The 18,577-nt window shown below is 47.4% G+C and overlaps 1 protein-coding gene and 1 long non-coding RNA gene across 3 annotated transcripts in view; both read left to right on the top strand.

The window, feature by feature from the left end:
• The first annotated feature begins 8,346 nt into the window (after positions 1-8,346).
• Positions 8,347-12,039, top strand: LOC140699638 (uncharacterized). Of its 2 annotated transcripts, none has more exons than XR_012077877.1 (3): positions 8,347-8,491; positions 10,261-10,369; positions 11,765-12,039. It is a non-coding gene; the product is annotated as an uncharacterized lncRNA (long non-coding RNA). The 2 variants fall into 2 exon arrangements; XR_012077878.1 differs by having other exon boundaries at positions 8,409-8,479.
• Positions 12,040-12,092: 53 nt separating this feature from the next.
• The window catches only part of LOC140699627 (trafficking protein particle complex subunit 9-like), a 217,169-nt gene continuing 210,684 nt past the window's right edge, over positions 12,093-18,577 (top strand). Inside the window, exon 1 of the mRNA XM_072972259.1 lies at positions 12,093-12,317. The gene's annotated coding sequence lies outside the window, so the exon portion shown is untranslated. The remainder of the gene's footprint in view (positions 12,318-18,577) is intronic.

The raw sequence follows: 18,577 nt of genomic DNA, 5'->3' as shown, positions 1-18,577 counted from the left end.
CACAGAGAAGCTGCCCTGAGTGGAAGGGAGAGTGTGGGCATGCCCGTTTGTTTCCTGTCTCCCAGTGCTCTTAGCTTTCTTATTGCCTACCTGCATGGTTACAACAAAATGATCTGCAAAACTGAAAATATTTACTCTCTCACTTTTACAGAAAAGGCTGGCCAGCCTCTGGTCCGGTACCAGGCAAGAGATTGGAGTTCCTTTCCAGTTTGGAAACATCTTGGTAGGCCCAGGTTTGCAAAGGTCTTTAAGAGTAGTTACGGAGTTTTGCTTTTAAACTTTTTTACGGCTGTATATACTTGTGAGATGTGGTTGTGATGTATAATTCTGAGCCGGGATTTTCTCAAACTGTTTCTCACTTCTTATACCAGACATTCCTAAATTCCAAGTGGAACTGCATATTAAGGAAGCCATGGAATTTAGCTAAAGGATACAGATTTCATTTCCTTTTAAGCATCGATGTACCTCCATCATGGCAGTATTTGTTATGTGTTATTGATAGGGGAACTAAGTAGTAAACAGATTAATAGAAAATAGGGGATTTTAGGTACACAGGTTCATCTTTTCAACGTTGTTTGTAATATTTGCAGTTTAAGATGACCATTCCTGAGAAACAGGCAGCCTCTTAGAATGAAATAGCATTTCCTCTGAAATATAATTAATTTTTATTTTGTAGACAGCAGGAAGGGTAATAACACATCACACATTTGGGGACGTCAAAGAGAAAATGTAACTTTCTGGGAGCTCACTCCCCCGCCTCCCCCTGCCCTTTTTACTGTCCCATTCTCCCTGGAAGGCTCTTTCTTATCTTCTGCTCATGGCTCCAGTAACTCTTTCTTCCTCCTTGTTCCTCAGCTGGTAACGTTAGTTTTATACTTTGAACAAGCAAACAAGCCAACAGAAGAGAAATTTCACAAGCAACTCCCAGCACATCCGCTCGCCTTCTGATGTCTGTGACCTCACTCTCGGTGCCCCACTGCTTATTAAAATTGGCATCGAAAGCCAGTTCCTCCAAAAGTCCCCGAGGCCCCATCCCTCCCATCTTCTCTGGGTTGTCACTCCCAAAACCATCCTCTCTTTCACTGCCTCATCTATTTTGTTCTCCTGCTAGTTGGCACCATCAGTATATAAATGTCCATCCTCTTAAACAAACAGCACTCCTTGACCCTAATTCACCCCCACCAATTGCCACCCTGTGTCTTTGCAGCAAATCTTTAAGGAGTTGTTTAAACTCACTGTCTGCATCTTCTCTTGAGCCATCCCCTTTTACACCCACTCTGGCTTTTCGCCTGATCCCTCGCTCTATGGAAACTGCCCTGTCAAGGCCATCAGTGACCCCATGTTGCTAAATATAGTGGTCAATTTTGACTCCTCATCATGCTTGGCCCCTCGGCAGCATTTGACCCAGCTCTTCCATCCCTCCTAACCCGTGTTCCTGCTTCATTCAACCTCCAGCCCATCGCTCTGTCTGTTTCTGCTTTTGGCCTGCTGGCTGGTCCTTTGCCAATGTCTCCTGTTTTTTCCAAACATATACTGTGGGTGTTCCCCAGGGTGCGTTCCTGGGCCTCTCCTCTCTCTCTCTGCTATTCCTTTGGTGGAAGCAACCCAGCCTTGGAAATTGGCATGCCATCAATTTCTCGATTTCTCCAAAATTCCCTGATTTCCCCTTTCCATCTGAGCCTTTATCCCTGAGACTCACATCACATTCTTTTCCTTTCATTCATCTTGCTTTCTCATTCATACATATGTTCTACTATGTAATTACTTTTCCAAATTTTGAATCAGTACATATATATCATGTAAAATGCTCAAATATGTATTATTTCCACTAAGATGCTAATTCTACCTTAGAACATTTCTGCACTTCTGTATTTATGTGAATAAAGCGAATAGTATTTCTACAAGCCTCATAGTTAAACACTGTGTTAGTTTGGGGCTATTATGTAACATGAAATAATGGTACATCAACATAGTCGTTTTTCATTTATTTTTATGTAACACCGCGATGAGGTTTTTGCCCTGAAGACTGGTTTTATTGAAATTTTACCTACGTTACGGACAGTCAGTTTATGTGAAAGCCCTCATTTCTCCCCTTTTTTGATATATGTTCCATTTGGCTATATATAACATATACCTTGGCATGAAACAAAATTCCCAAATCATTCACATAATACAATTAATATGTTTAAATTATATTTTTTAAATGTTAAAAAGAAAAAGAAAACAGATTCCTCTACCTATTAGGCACTTCTGTGGCAATATGTAATACACCCCTTAACCATGACATTGAAGAACTGAGCTGATACCAGCCCCTTTCCACCTGCTCAGCCCCACCTTTTCCCATCCCCTTTCCCATCCGGAGAGGACATCCCTCCCATTGTCCAGGCCCAGATGTTGGAACCATGTCCTTTCTCTCTCTTTCTTTTACACTCACAGACAGCAAATCCAGCTTGTTAGAAAATTCTGGATATACTGTCTTAATTAAATACCTGCTCTCTGCTCCCCGCCCTCCTAAGAGCCACCTTCAGCCCTTCCTGGATACCAATAGCCTCCTGTTTCCATCTTTGCTTTCCTACAATCTCTCATCCACACAGAGTCAGAGGGAGCCTGTAAAAACATACATTGGGGGTGGTGGGTGTAGCTCAGTGGTAGGCCGCATGTTTAGCATGCTTGAGATCCTGGGTTCAATCACCAGCACATTCATTAAAATAAATAAATTACCTCCCCCCAAAAAACACAAACACAAAAGCATAAGTTGGACTACATCATCCCTCCCCTCAAAACTCATTAAACGGGTCACCATGTCATTAGGAGCCAAAGTCGTCACAAAGGCCTCAGGACCCGGCGTGTTCTGCCTCTCTGCCCACACTATCCCCCTCACTCTGGGGGCCTCTGGCTCCGGCTCTTCCTTCTTCCTCCGGATCTATTCTGCTTCAAGTTCATTACTCCGTGAGATCTGCCAGGATTGCCTTATTCCCTCCTGCCTGCCTCCCACCCCACCGCCATCACCCGAGTTTGCTCATATCACTCTTTTTTAAAAATTTTTCCAAACTCTTGCTACCCCAACATGCTGCCTGTTTCCTCTGCTAAAATTGTGAGCCCCCAGTGATGGGGAGTGATGTCTATTTTGTTGACTGATAAAGCCCGAGAGCCTTGGGAACGGTCTAGTTAGGAGATTCCCGTACGTAGTAGGAGCTTATACACATTTGCTGAATGAATGTAGGTGCCCTGGTCCAATCCGATGGAGCACTTCTGTGACGTGCTCAAAGAATAACTCTCCTTTCCACCTGAGAGGGGGTGACAACTTCCTTGGTGATTAAAGGCAAGAATTTTTTGCTTTATGCTGTTAACCATAGGCGGGGAGACTGGGGGATCTTCATATATATTTTTAAATTTGGTTCACTCTGCAGTTGGTCTTTGGTCTCTGTATAATTTTGAGAAACTCTTTATGAGTGATCATTCTTTGATCAGATTGAACAGGTTCCAGGGGGAAGGACCAAGCCTGTCCCATCAGCCATCCTATGTGTCATGTCCTGGGACCCAGTGGATGCTCAGCATGTAAGTGAACCGACAGGAGTGAGTGAAGTGATGGGAGCATCTCATTATTGTGGCGGCTCTCTGTCCAATGCCTTGAGATTTGGGGAAGGGTTTACGAGTGCAGAAGGGAGAGGTCAGGTCCTCTGTGCTTTTCCTGAGTGCCCTGGTCTTACCCATTCCCCCAGCCCCCTCTGGGCAGCCAAGCCAAGGAGCTGGGCCACCAGGGGTTGTGCTGATCAATAATCCACCTTCACCCCAAGTCTGGGGGTAGGTACACATGGTTGTAGACACTGGAGTCAGATCCTTGGAGGAATTCCTCACTGAACTATGTTTTGGACCTTTTATTTTTCTCTAGAACCTCCAGCTGAAGAAGATTGTCTTAGACACATGAAAGTTGAGGACACCTTCTGTCCCCTCGCAACCCAGGGGGGGCTGGGAGTCTGCTGTTTCTATAGCCGGTGGGCTCGTGTTGATTTGGGCATCCCTGTGCCTGAATTCCTGCAGTACACTCGGTGGTAAGGATGGGGGTGCCTGGCAGGGAGGGAAGCGGGTCGGGAGACTGTACAGCTGGGCTGATGTTAACCTGGGGTGAGCGGGAGCCTGCTGATGCATGGCATCTCGGGGCAGGGAACTCTCCACACTCAAGAGGGGTTCCCACTCCCGCAGGGGCCCTTTGATCAGGGTGCTGGGCTGTCAGGGGACCACAGGGGTCCCAGTGAGGATTAGGGTGCCTTCAGGCAATGGGAAGTGTGGGGTCCAGCGGCAATTGAATTAACTGTGCACCCAAACCCAGCCCCCACCTCTTTCAGCCTGTTTCCTAATCTGCAAAACTGGAATGTTTTTAAACATCTCACGGGGTCGTTGATGGGCTGGGACAGACTAGACAGTCAGGAGCTGGAATTCCTCTGTCCCCTGATTGTTTGCCTTCTTTCGGACTCTTTGCTCTCACAAGCTCAGTCTCTCTGTCTCTCGCTCTTTCACTTCTAACTTTCTCTCATGCTCTGGTTTCATTTGATTTCCAACCACCGCCCCTCCCCTCCGCCAATCCCCAGATGAGTGAACTTGATTTCTATGTGTCAGTTCCAAATTCCCAGGAAAGATGCTCTGTCACTCTCTGGATCTGTTGTCCAACCCATGAGTTGTGGCCAGAGGAGCGAGTCCCTCTGGGACCAGCAGATAGTCTCTGCCCAGCCCCCAGCCACCACTGTGGGAGCACATAGCTCTCCGTGGAGGAAGTACTGGCTGTGACCTTGTGTCACTAAGTGTGAATTTATGTCTTCTCTTGAACCACCTTCATCCTCCTAAACAAAGATGAAAATTAAACACTCCCGGGATTTGTGTCATGGAACACTCAGGGTGGGGGCTAATGGGGCTGGAATTTCTGCTGTATTTAAGGGGCTACAGTGAATCCCCAACGAGAGCCTGCAAAGGGAACAGCACCGGCCCCACCCGGCACTTAGGATGCTGAGTCTGCGTGACGTTGAGCCAGGCTTCTGACCACAGCTCAGGGGTCTGGTCTGACCAGTTAGCCTTTGAAACCAACCAGCTTTGGATTCCTCAATCCCACCCTAAGGTTTTACCTGAACCATCAGCTTCTGTATCTCTGAAGACAGATGATGAGGGCCCTTCACGTAAGCCGTTCGCACAGCCCTCTTCAGGCCTTTGTGCTGCACGGTCTGCCCGGCGAGCTGACCGAGGTTGGTATTTTACTGATATTAGAAGTAGTCTGGTTTACCGATGTACTGTTTCACTGAACAAGCAACAGAAGCCACTTCTCGCTGATAAAAGCAGAAAAGGGACATAATGAAAAGATACTGGGAGGGTGTGTGGAGTGGCCAGGACCGGAGCCAACCCAGGAGTTGTAGGAGCTGTTAGGGAGCCCCAGGCACCAGGCTGGGAGGGGTGCTACCGGGCCCCCTGCCACCCCAGAAGGGACCCCCCTCCACCCGACCCTCCACCTCACTCACTGCAGGTTCATGTCCCGGCAGGGCCAGGTCACACTGAAGCCACCAGCACACACCTCAGTGGGGCAGCTGGCCCCGTCTGAGCTGCGGGCGTGCCTGGTGTGGGGAGAGGCCCAGTTAGAGGAAGACGGTTCCTCTACTGTTCCGAGTTAAGGTGCAAGTCAGTGCCCATCACTCAGGAGAGCCAGGCTGGACGGACCTCATTGTGGTGACTAGGCTGTCTGAGTTCACTTATTACTTTCTATGTTTGAAGGCCCTGGAGGGAGAAAAAGTGAAGGTTCTAGTACTTATTTTGTGTTTCCCACGTACCAGGTGTGGTAAGCAAGCCACTTCAGACAAGGCCCAGAGCAACCACATAAATAGGCCACGGAGCAAGTCGTGCAGTCAGGCCTCTGTGGTCCCGAAACCCGTTTCCCCATCGGCTCCATAGTTACCAGTGGAAACTAGGTGGATTTATGGGACTGTGTGCTCCTGTGGGGGCTGGGATATGTGTGTTTAAGTCCACATCTTCAGAAACTCGGCTAGAACCATAGCCACTGATTGCACAGTGGCAGAGGAAGGGAGGATTCCAGCCTCTGGTCCAGCTCGTGTGCAGCTCAGAAGTTCTTCCTCCTGTCCTGAAAATAACACCAGATCTGAGGGAGCTGCAAACCCACTGCTCTTCTTAGATCCCAGAAAACTGAGGGGGAAAGCTGCTCCCAACCCAGAGAGGTTGCAAAGGGAACAGCGGGCAGGCTTGGAGAGTCACAGCTCCCAAGGCAGAACCTGCTTTTGTAAGAATCCCGGGGGCAGGTAGATTTAACAGGTCCCTGAGGCCAGCAGGAGGCTCAGTGTGGGGAAATCAGAGTGTGACAACTCCAGGGGGCCAGTCAGAGGGGCCCCATGCTCTTTTTCATGTATTTTACATCCAGGACCGTGTCCTGTTCTCAGAATGAAGGTCAGAGGATAACTCCTCATGCTTCCTGCCTGGAAAGGAGAAAATAACTGTATTGAAATACACCCAGAACATTCCGTTTCATTGGGGGAAGTTGTTTTTTGTTTGTTTGTTTTTTTAATGAGAAATAATTTTACCAGAGCCTAACCAACCTGGGAGAAGGGAAATCCCTTCTGTGTCACCCAAATTGGGGTGGGGGGAAAGAGACACACTTGTGGAGGTCACAGCTCAGGGCACAGGCTCAATGAGAACTAATCACAGGACTGCAGATGCCCTGCTCTGTCCCGCTCCCCCAACACCTTACCTCCATGTCAGTAGGGCCCGTGTGTAATAACAGGAGTAAAACTAAAAGAAGTAAATGTCTCAGGAGTGTCTAGGGAAAACCCAAAGACAGCGGGGAGATCAAAACAAGGACACACAGGCTGTTTTAGCCTCTCACACCAATAGCTGTAGCAAACTACACACAGCCCAGCCCCAGTAGATAAATAGACAACCTCACAGAAGAAATTATTTATTTTGGTTCTCTTACCCAGTGCATTCCATGGTGCATCCTCGCCTAGAATTGAGTGGAAGCAAGTCCATCTCAGAAGGGACATAACTGAAGAGGGATGGCTTCCCAGACTCTGAGGGGCAGAGAGAGCACCAGCCTGGGTTAGAGAAACGTGAGGGGTGGGGTAGGGTGTGGGCTGCCTTCTTCCCCAAATAAGGAACCTTCCTGAGGCCAGCACAGTAGGAGGGAGGGCCATGGGGTGGAAGCAGCCAGACTTCATCCTGAGAACTGATGGGATGCCTCAAAGGGACAATTCAGGTGCCCAAACTGGGCCCTGAGTGTGGGAGCCTGTCGGTCTGACTCAGAGCCCAGGACTGAGGTGGGCGCACAGCAGGCCGGTCTTACTTGGCCGGATCCATTTCACTTCTCCGAAGCCCTGTGTAAAACATGAAGCGTGGACGGCCTGGTGAGCACAGCTCTGCCCTCAAGACCGGTTTCAACTCCTCTCTTCCCAGAGAACAGCATCTCTGAACCCATCCTGGGTGACCTCACAGAGATCACCCTAGTGGCCCAGGCTAGTGACCGGGAACATGTACCTTCCTGCAGGCAACCCCTGACGTCCACTGATGCATCATGTACTGGCAAAGAGTGAGTCCCTGTGCATTGGTCTAACAGCAGAGACTCTGCCAAAGGCCCAAGAGGTGGTGTGTGGGACATGCAGGGGTGCAGGAGTGTAAGCAGTGCAAAAGTGTAACTGGTGACAGGGGTGCAGGGGCTGTGGAGGGCGCAGGCATTTCAGGGGATGTGGGGGTGGAGGGATGCAGAATTGCAGAGTGTAGCAGGGGTTCGGAGGTGCAGGGAGTGTAGGGATGCAGGGAGGTGCTCAGGGACGTGGCCAGGATTAGAAGGCAAGTGCACATCCTTGCTGTCAGCCTGACCCCGGGAGGCTATTGCAATGCTTTGGGGCGGCGGCGGCGGCGGCGGCGGTGGCGGTTGGGAGGCTGCCCGGGCAAGCCGGTCGATTTCTTCTCTTCCCTGCAGCCTGGCCTGGGGTGGGGCTTGGCCGGCGGAGATTCGCCAGATGTTGGACTCCAGGTAAGCTTGCTCCTGGGAGGTGGGGCGGTTAGGTCAGCGGGCGGCGGCAGCGGTAGAGGGGCGGAGCGGGGCTACCCCTGGCGAACGGGTGGAATAGCTGCCATTTCCCGGCTGCTGGGCCTGGGAGCGGCCTCTGCTTCCCCAGGTCGCCGGACACTCCTGTCCCACTCAGCTTGCTGAGTGCGGAGTGGGGGCGGGGCCGTTAAGGTGCGGGGCCCACGGGGGGAGGGGGGCTGCCGCGGGGGAGCCGGTCAATTCGCTCCGCTCTCCCCAGCGGCGGAGCGAGGGGCGGCTTCTGCTGCCCTAGAGGCGGGACGCGGTTCTCCAGAAGAGCTTGCTCCTGGGAGGCGGCGGCGGAGGCGGCAGGGGCAGGGGATGTGTTCCAGGGAGCTGCTCCATTTCTTCTCTCCCCCGCGGCCTGGCTTGGGGGCGACCTCTGCCGCCGGAGATTTGCCTGAGGTCCGACTCCACGTGAGCTTGCTCCTGGGAGATGGGTGCGGTGCGGTCAGGGGGCTGGTAAGGTGGTGGCTGCGGGCATAGGGAGGCTGCCCCGGAGGAGCTTGTGGATTAGCTCCATGTCTGCACCGCGTGGCCTGAAGGCGGCCTCTGCTGCTCCAGGTCCCGGGACACCCCTGTCCCACTTTGCCTGCTGGGGGCGGGAGGCAGGGTAGTCAGGGTGCAGGGGTGGCGGTGGTCGGCGGCCTGCAGCGGGGGAGCGGCCCATTTTCTCCCATCTTCCCCGCGTCTTGTCCTGGGGGCGGTCGCTGTTGCCCTGTGTTACGAGACGCGTGTATCCTAGTCGGCCTGACCCCGGGAGTTGGACTTGGTACTTTGGGGGTGGTGGCAGCAGCGGCAGGTTTTCCCATGGAGCTTGTCCATTTGCTCCCACTTCCCCCCGTGGTTTGCCCTGGAGGTGGTCTCTGTTGTCCCAAGTTCGCCGGACGTCCATCTCCAGGTCAGCCTGCTCCCTAGAGGAGGCCACTGTGAGGTCATGGGCAAGAGTGGTGGCTGCTGCGGGGGTAGGGGCTGCCTTGGGGAGCTGGTGGATTGGCTCCTGTCTCCCCGATGGCCTGGTGTGGGATTGGCCTCTCCTGCCCCAGATCACCAGACGCACCTGTCCCACTCAGCCTGCTGGGGGAGGGGCGCCCTGGGCGGTGACTTTAAGGTGCGGGGGTGGCGATGGCGGAAGTAGAAGACCTGCAGCGCGGAGCCTGACAATTTGCTCTCCTCTTCCCGACGACCAATCCTGGGGGCGTCCTCTGCTGCCCAAGAAGCCGGATGCCCGTCTCCAGGTCAGCTTGCTCCTGGGAGACGGGCCCGATGCGGTCGAGGGGCAGAAGCAGTTGCGAAGGCCGGCTGCCCCGCCTAATGGGGCCACTTCTTCTCCTCTCCCCTGACCTGGCCTGGGGACGTCCTCTCCGGCGCAAGATTCGCCTGACACCCCACACCCGGTCTGATTGCTCCTGGGAGGTGGGCGCAGTGAGATCAGGAGGTGGAGAGGACAGGGGGCTGCCACTGGAGAGCTGGAGGATAAGCACCAATCTCTCTGGAGGCCTGACGTGGGGGCGGCCTCTGCTGCCCCTCGTTCCCAGGTCACACTTCTTCGGGTCATATTTCCCCGGGGTTGCAGTAGGGTGCGGGGGCCACGGGGTGTTGGCGGGGGTATGAAGCCTGCCGCTTGGGAGCAGGGGGTTTAGCTCCCATCTTTTCCGCAGCTTGGCCTGAGGGCAGCCTCTCTTGCTCCAGGTCGCAAAGCAGTTTCCCTGACAGCTTAGCCACCAGAGGTGGGCAGGATGGGCTGAGAGCGCTGAGGCAGCCGCCAAGGCAGCGACGGAGGGGGCTGTCCCTGGCCAGCTGATCAATTTGTTCCCATCTCAACATTTGCTGCCCCAGTTTCGCAGAACGCCCTTGTCCAGTTTATTCTTCTCCAGGGAGGTGGGCGCAGTGCATGCAGCCCGAGGTCTGGGCTCTCCCTTGGGAGGGGCAGAAATCTCTTGTTCTCCTTTGTCTTTATTCTTCAGCGAAGTGGTTACTGGACGCAATTCTTAATTCTGAGAAAGTGTATCCTGTGTTACGGAAGAGCTGCTGGACAGTGAGTTTTCTGGGTGGATTTTCATATCAGCTGATGTCCCAGGCAGGCAGGAAAGCTATTACTCAGAGCTTCTTAGTCTGGGGTTGGTGATGGCCCCGCCATCCTCACCATGCTTTTTAAAAATATGTTACTCCCCTCTTTTTCCTAGGTGACATTTTAGGTTATTGGGTCTCAGATTGCTGGCACACTCATCCCTGTTCTCAAACATTTTTAAACTTGGGTGAAGTGATAAGTAGGGGAAGATGATTTACTGAAAGGTAAGACTACTTAAATTCGCATTAAAGCTACATTCTGTCAATCTTTCTCAAATGATTTTTCTCTGATTCTAAGTCCACGACCTAGTGAATGTTGTACTCCTGTGTAAATCATTGATCTTCACATCACATTTCTTGAGTGGTCAACGAGATTTGTTAATTAGATTATTCCTGAAAGGAAAAGTTCAGGCTTTTCAGAATTCCTTGTCTGATGTCACCCAGGCAGTCACAGTAGAAGACAGAGCTGATATAAAAATCCCTCAGCTGCCTGAACTGCAAAGCTTCTGGGATTACTGATCCCTGAAATGCAGGTGACTCTTGATGATAATCTGGGGGATGGTTTATATGATCAGATTCTTCCAGTCCTATAAATGGGTTCCGTGGCCCCAGCCCTGGGAGAACTGGTCATAGGGGCCATATCGTGAGGGGTGGGATGGGAAGACAATGTGTAAGAGCTGGAATCACTGAGATTCCACACTCGCTAAACACAGACTCCAGAGCCTAATTGTTGTCAGGTTCTGTTCTGGATTTGAGAGTGTGTTCATACATGATTCTTGCCCTTCTGGAGTCACTGCCTGGATGGAAGTAACCTTTACATAGATCTGTGGAGGATGACATTTAAGTAGATAGGCTGTTATGGTTCTCAGTGTGCCCAGGCTTGCTCTTCCAGGCACTCGTGGGACTAACGAGAGTCATGTTATTCACTCATTCACTGATTTATTACCCTTGAATTGATCACTCGTCCCACAGTAAGTGAAAGTAGGTATCAGGAAGCTGAGTTTTGTCCCCTGTCCTATCACTGATTGTATCTGTCAGTCGGGCGCCCTGCGTATGCATTGTGAAATGGTGGTATTTCGTGCCCAATGGGGCAGCACTGTCAGTTCTGAGAATCAGGGGAGACACGTGGGTAGGACAGCACCCTGACACACATGGCACCCCCCACCCCTTGAGACAGAATTGTCGATGCTCAGGTGACCCGATGTAGACCGCGGTGCTAAACCTGAGCATGTTTAGTGATCCTGGTGGCTATGAAAATACAGACTACCAGTCGCTACCTCTGGAGACTCTGAGGGTGTGCACCCCAGAATTCTGCATTTTAAGAAGCACTTTAACGAATCCTGATGAAGAGATCTGAGTGTCCCACGGAGAAACACTGGTGTGCGAGACACCAATATTGAGAATTCTCAGGGAACGATGTCTTTTCAGGTTGGTCCAAGGGCCCTCACTTTAGACTTTTGCCTTGGGTTTAATTGTATGTGTTCAGAAGTGATGTCTTTCACTTCCAGTGCATGTCAGTATGCTCTGTGCAGGGATTTGCTCTCAGTAGATGGCAAAAACTGATTCTTCAGGTCACCGAGCTAAAGTGTGAACGATATTTTATTTTGGTTTTCTTTATAGCAATGCAGAGTCTCCCGAGAAGAGATTCAGACTGAACAGCTTTGTGTCAGACTTTGGAAGATGGCTGCTGCCCAAGGTGTTCTCTGGCAGTGCAATCACGAATCTAGGTCCCTCTTTCACTGCTACATCAATGGAGTGGACCACTTGGACAAGGCCAAAGCTGGTATCCCTACCATAGCCCTTTACAGTGATATTCCGCTCCAGGAAGCCATCAGAAGCAGCAGGTGGCCAGAGGAGGAGCCGAACAGACTCATGAAATGTGACATCCCCAACTTTATCAACACGGACCAGAACTCTTCCTTTGTGGAAAATGATTTCCTGATTTTGTAACTACCGATTGTTCTAGAAAATAAGCCAGTTGCCCAGAACTCACACAAAGACTTGAATTGAGAAACGTGCTTTGTCAGGTATCTTTCTGAAGATGCGAAGTCTGTCTTTGTATGGCAGGAAGCCCCCTTTCACAAAACTGAATGTGTTTGTGTCTGAGAGAGGGAAATGGAGACAGAAAGACGAAGAAGCAGAAGAGAGCCCCCTCAGAAGAGAGCTAGTTAAGGTGAGTTTTTGTGCCTTTAAAAAACATTTGGGGTTTTAGGGGGAACAAAGTATTTACACTGTCTTATTCTCCTCGTTGGAAACCTTGGCCCCGTCGTCAGAGTCAGCGGCCTTGAACGGGGGTTTCACGCTGCGTTTCATCTGGCGCTGCCACTTCCACGCTCTGCCTTTAGCACGTTGCTTTGCCTGTCAGGGTTGCCACCCTTTTAACTGTAAGGTGAGGAGTCTGGAGTGGATGATCCACCCCAACTCTGCTGTTTTGCAAATTTCTGATTTCGTATTCAGATGAGGCTGGGATACACCTAGAGCAGTATAAACCAGGCCCTACCTCCTGCCTATTGCTGGGGCATCCCTCAGGCCTGTGCCTTCTACTCAACCCTTTACTGATCCCAGCTTTTGTCAGGAGCCCAAGTGCCTACCGGGATGGCAGGGGACTTGTCTTTCGTGGTCACGGTGGCCAAGGATTCTATTGGTTGTTCTGAAACAACTCTTCCGAGATCCTCCACCCACCCCTGCTCAAACCTAATGACAGCCCTACGGTTCCTTTCCTAGGAGGAGGATCAATCCATGGTGCATTTTATGACAATCCTGTCCCCAGGAATGCACGGAAGTTTATCAGCTGAGTGAGGGGAGGTGCCTCTGTGTCCCTGTATCTCTGTCTGCTCACAGTTCGCGGCCACTGGCTACTGAACAAGAAAAGTGCTATTCACCATGTTGTGTGTTTTCCAAATGTGTAGGTGATGGTCTTGTGGCTCGTGCGTGGGCTTTGATTTGGGATGGTGAAGGGCTTATAAATACCTCATCAACATGTATTCGAGATGGCCTGTTGCCACACAGATTTGATTCATGAAGGCGTCAAGCCTGCACACTGGTTTGGAAACAACTTGGTTTTGATCATTCACACTGCATGCATGACTCGCTGCTAATCTCTGGGTGTTTTTTTCATTTCAGATTTATTCACTCCGTGTCTTGCTTAAGCTGAAAAATACATTTGTTTCACCAGAATATCCTCTGATTCTTTGTTTACACACATCCAGTTTTTTTAATTCCTTTAAAAATGATTCTGTGTTTATAATGCCTCCTAATTTCTATCATCTCTGTGTTGCCAGTGGCCTGAGACATGCACCAGATTTGATGCCGGAACTGTTCCACCAAAAGAAATCCCTTTGTCGTAATATCTTTTGAGGAAAATATTATTCTTTAAGGCTCTAACAGTAAATCGTAGAACAAAGCATGGAACATTTCTTGTAGTTAATACATGTTCATGCAAAAAGAAATGATATTTTCATTAAACAATGTTGATTTTAATAACTTTTACAAATGTGAACATTATTATTCATAATTTAAGTAACCAGATAAAACCAGTTATTTATTATGAAGATTGAAAACTATTTACACAGTCTCTTAATTAGAAGTAGCTTTATTAGAAGACTGAAGGGTATTTAAAAGATGGAAAAATACCCATGATGACACCATCATTTTTATTAACTAAATATCAAGAACTGTGCAGGGTTAAGATTTAACCCTCTGCAAACTGCCAAGTTAGCATGAGGTAGTTTGTGGATGCTGCCAGAGGACAGGACACTCCCCCAGGATCAGAGACAAAGGACTTCCAGCCAGCACAGCAGGCAGCCTGTGGTTCAAGTTCATATTGGTTCCTGAGTTCCTTTCCTATTGCTGTTGTAACAAAGGACCACAGACTCAGTGGCTTAAAGCAATACACATTCATCTTCCCACTGTTCTAGGGTGCAGAAGTGCAAGGTCAATGTCAGTTGCTTAAACCAACGAGTGGCCAAGGCTAAGTTCCACACCGAGGCTCTTGGGAGGGATTCGTCTTCCTACCTTTCCCAGCTTGCAGAGGTGCTCACACTCCTTGGCCCAGGGCCCTGTGTCACTGTGACCTCTGCTGCCACTTTACATCCCTGTCTCTGACTATATAGATATAGAGGAAGAGTCTTCTACATCTGGTATGGACCCTTTTTCCTAAATGGACATTGTATCCCTATTTATGTGCAGATGAAAACCCCTTCCCTCCAGGGTGCGGTGGCATCAGCTCACAAGATGACCACTCTGGGCTTTAAGTGTCCTCTTTGTTTTGTCATCAGGGAACTTCTCTCTCCATAGTTAGCTCTGTATTACATTGTTGTTATATTTTACCCGGAATTACTGAAAGTTTTACTTAAAAGAGATCCTGATTAGCTCTGTTTACCTGTTTCCAGAGCTGAAAGCTTCAGTTCTAGAGTATCTGTTTGATTTTTCTTAAAAATACATTCCAGTATATTTCTCTGGTGAAAGTCTCTACCCTGTTATCTATTCTCCCATCATTTCCTTATTTTCTTGAATATATTAAAAGTATTTTATAGCCTTTATTGGTAGCTCTGATGCCTACATCACCTGGGGGTTTGCATCCTTTGTCTAATGCTCCTTATTCTCATGTTATCTGTCATATAGTCTGGACATGTTGCATATCTAGAAATTCTTTATTACATGGCAGACATTGCAAATGAAAAATCCATGTTATCTTCCGTGAGAGCTTTTCTACCTTCCCGTTAGGCAGACAGTGTGAGGGACTGATCATGTCACTCCAATCAGGCGCTGAGGTGGATCAGGACTAAAGTGCCTTTTTTCTTAAAACAGCTTTGAGGTATACTTGGCAAAATAATTTTCACACGTTTAAAGTGTACAGCTTAATATGTTTTGACATAAGAATATCCCCAAGAAACCATGACCACACTCAAGACAGTGAACATACCCATCACCGACAAAGCTTCTCTCCTGCTTTTTGTTGTCCCTCCCTCCCTCCCCGTCTCTTCCCCTGGGAACCATTGATCTGCTTTCTATCACAACATATTGGTTTGCATTTTCAAGATCCTTATATGAATGGATTCATGCATTATCTACTCTATGTTGTCTGACTTCTTTCATTCAGTGTAATTATTTTGAGAATCATCTGTGTTGCTGTATTAATAGCTTATTTGTCTTATAGTAGAGTATTGTTTAGTGCTGAGTTATTACTGAAGTGTTTAATGTGAGCAGTGTTTGTATAGACCATCATTTCTTTCTGCATTTACTTCTTGATGGATGCATGGGTTATTTACAACTTGAGCTGTTATAAATAAAATAGCAGTGAATATTTGGTTACAAGTCTTTGTATGGACATATGAGTTTCCTTTCTAAAGCACCAGATGAGGAATGTCTGGGTTATATGATACATAGGTGTTTACCTTTTTAAAAGAATCTGTTAAAGACTTTTCTAAAATGGTTGTACTATTGTAAATTCCTCGTGGTGTGTATCAGTTCTGGTTGCTCTACTTCCTTGCCAGCACCTTGTAAGGTCAGTCTTTCTAATCGTATTCTTTCTAGTATGTATGTGAACTAGTATCTTACTGTGGCTTTTAAAAGTATTTCTCTAATGACTAATGACATCTTTAATCAGCATCTTTTCATATGCTTATTATCCATCTGGATATCTTTACTGAAGTGTGTTTTCTGGCCTCATTCATTCATTCAGGTGTTTGAATTATTATTGAATTTTGAGACCTCTTTATTCTGGATCAGATACAAAGAGAGACCTTTATCAGATTTATGATCTGCAAATAGCTTCTGTCTATGGCTTGTCTTTTCATTTGCTTAGCAGTGTTTAGAAGAGCTTTGAAGAGTCTTCATGTTGACAAAGTTCACTCTATCAGTTTCTTTTTAAAATAGATGATACTTTTGGTGTCATAGCAAAGAAATATTTGCCAAACCCAAGGCCGTAAAGCTTAAGCCTATGCTTGTTCTCCTAGCTGTTTTATAGTTTTAGATTTCCTATTAAGATCTATGATCCATTTTGAGGTAAATTTTGTATATTTTGTGAGGTGTGGATCAAAGTTCATTTTTTTTTTGTGTATCACTATCTAATTGTTCCAGCACTACATGTTGAAAAGACCCTTTCTCCACAGCATCCTTTTTGAGAATCAATTGTCTGTATAAGTGTTGGTTTAGTTCTGAACATTCTATTGTGTTCCATTATTCTATTTTCCTGTTTTACACCAACACCATAATTTCTGATTACTGTAGCTTTATAAAATAAAGTCTGAAAATCAGATAGTGCAAGTCTTCCAACTTTGTTTTTCTTGTTCAAAGTTGTTTTGGATATTTGGATCCTTTGAATTTTTATATGAATTTTAGAATAAGTTTTTAAATTCCTTACATCCTGTTCTGCCAAAGTTCCACCCATGTCTTTGGCCGTCTCCAAAGCCACATTTTCTGAAGAAGTCTCTCTACATCCCAGGTGAAAGGAATTTCACTTTTGTCTGTGCTCAAATCACATTTGATAATATTTGATTACATTTAATCATATTTGGCTATATGTACTTGTCTGATCTTTCCAGCCATATAGTAAATCTCAAAAGATTAGGAATCTTGACTTGGTTCCCTCTGTGTGCTGAGAAACTAGTTCTATGCTTTGCAGGAGTGAGCCCTGCAGTAAGAGGTATCTGCAGCACACATCTAGCTCATTGCTTGAATATTGTCAAGGAATTCTGCAGATTTAGAATTGTTTATTGATTGTTGTCTCCAAGACGGCTCAGTCTTTTTTATTTCTATTGCTACTGCTGCAGTTTCAAAGAACAATGGGCTAATTATTTTCCAAATATCAAATCATACTCTAATTGTGTTGTCACGCAAGTTATGTGCTGCTGTGTCTTAACAACCTGCTTAGTGTTCACAGGCTCCTTCACTCATGGAACATTTGTGAGAATGTCATATCCTTAGAGATAGCAATGCTGACTTTGGCGACCTGAGCAGCAGTATCTGAACTCACTCCTGCTGTTTTTCCAGTGTCCCCTCTAGCCCTCCTCCAGCCCTCCATGGGGGGCCCTGCAGTTCTGCCCTAGGAAAGCCTGTTGCTTCTCAGGAAGACTTCCCTACGAAACATAATCATGTCCTTCTTGTGGGGACATTCAGTCCAGAGACCTGAAAGCAGGGGAAAATGTTTAGCCTGCTTTTGGTAGAACCTAAATTCTTCCATATTTGTTAGAAGCAATTTCAATGAGGAAACTGTTTTGGCATCTAACAAATCAGCATAAATGACTGATGAGGAAGATCAGCTTCCCCATCCCACTCAGTCATCATGTTGATGTGACACTCACATTGGCAAACATTTTCTCCTATGAGCAACGTAAAGTTCAAGACGTTATGAATGGCTTTTTGTTTTTATTTCTTAGACTTTCCACATTCATTGTGTCTCGTGAGATTATATGAATCCTGCTTATTGTCAGCCCAGCACTAAACTTTTTAAAAGGATCACGTGTTTAAAAGGCTAGTGGGCAATTTTTTAGAAGACAGAAATCCTTAGATTTTGGTCCTAGAGTTGAATCTTGGTTAGTGGTGAATGAAAATTCCCGTTAAAATTTTAAATTCAGTGATATAAAGTCTTAAAAATAGTTAAATATTAGTCAATTTCATTAAACACTATAAGAGTTATTTACCTTTAAGCCTGTTTCTGGGGCAATTTTGCAATGATTCCCTCCCTTTATCGATTCCCTCTTTATCAGAATCCTTGAGAGGCCCCTGTCATCATTGTCACTATCGTCATCATCATCATGGAACTGATTCTTCTGGATGATTCTAGGAAAATAAAGAGATGGACGGGATTATGAGTAGGACAGTGTGTGCATATAGAATAAGAACAGCTGTCAGACATTAGATGCAAGATACCCATTTCATTTAGAGAAGAATGTGGTCATGAAATCCTGATGTGGTGAATGAAGGAAGCGGTGGGAACAGGATAGTCAATGGAAAGGAGGAGGAAGTGAGTGAAGTTGAGAGCATAGGTCCTTGGTTAGTTGATCAGCACATTGGTGAGAATGAGAGGAGTGTGATGGCAGAATCATGTCCCTCCCCGGCCACAGGGTAGCCACCTGTGACATGTTACTGTACATGGCAAAAGGGTTGACAGATATTTTAGGATAAAAATCTTAGAGGATTTCTGTCTCCTAAATTGTCTATTAGTTAGCCTTTTAAACCCATGATACATTATTAAAGATTAGTGCAGGGGCACAAATAAAAAGGATTCATATAATCTCACCAGACATACTGAATGTAGAAAGGATAAGGAAGAAAAACAAAAAGGCACTTATAAGTGCCTTGAACCATAAATTGCTCATGAGAGAAAATGTTACACAAGGTGAATGTCACAGCCACATACATACTGACTGAGTGGGATGGGACAAGGGGATCCTGAGATGAGACAATAGGGTGAGTAGCCCGGATTGTCCA

The sequence above is a fragment of the Vicugna pacos genome, chromosome 11 (assembly GCF_048564905.1).
Source record: "Vicugna pacos chromosome 11, VicPac4, whole genome shotgun sequence".
Taxonomy (NCBI): domain Eukaryota; kingdom Metazoa; phylum Chordata; class Mammalia; order Artiodactyla; family Camelidae; genus Vicugna; species Vicugna pacos.
The sequence above is the reverse complement of the archived record's forward strand: the minus strand, read 5'-3'. Positions and strand labels throughout refer to the sequence as shown.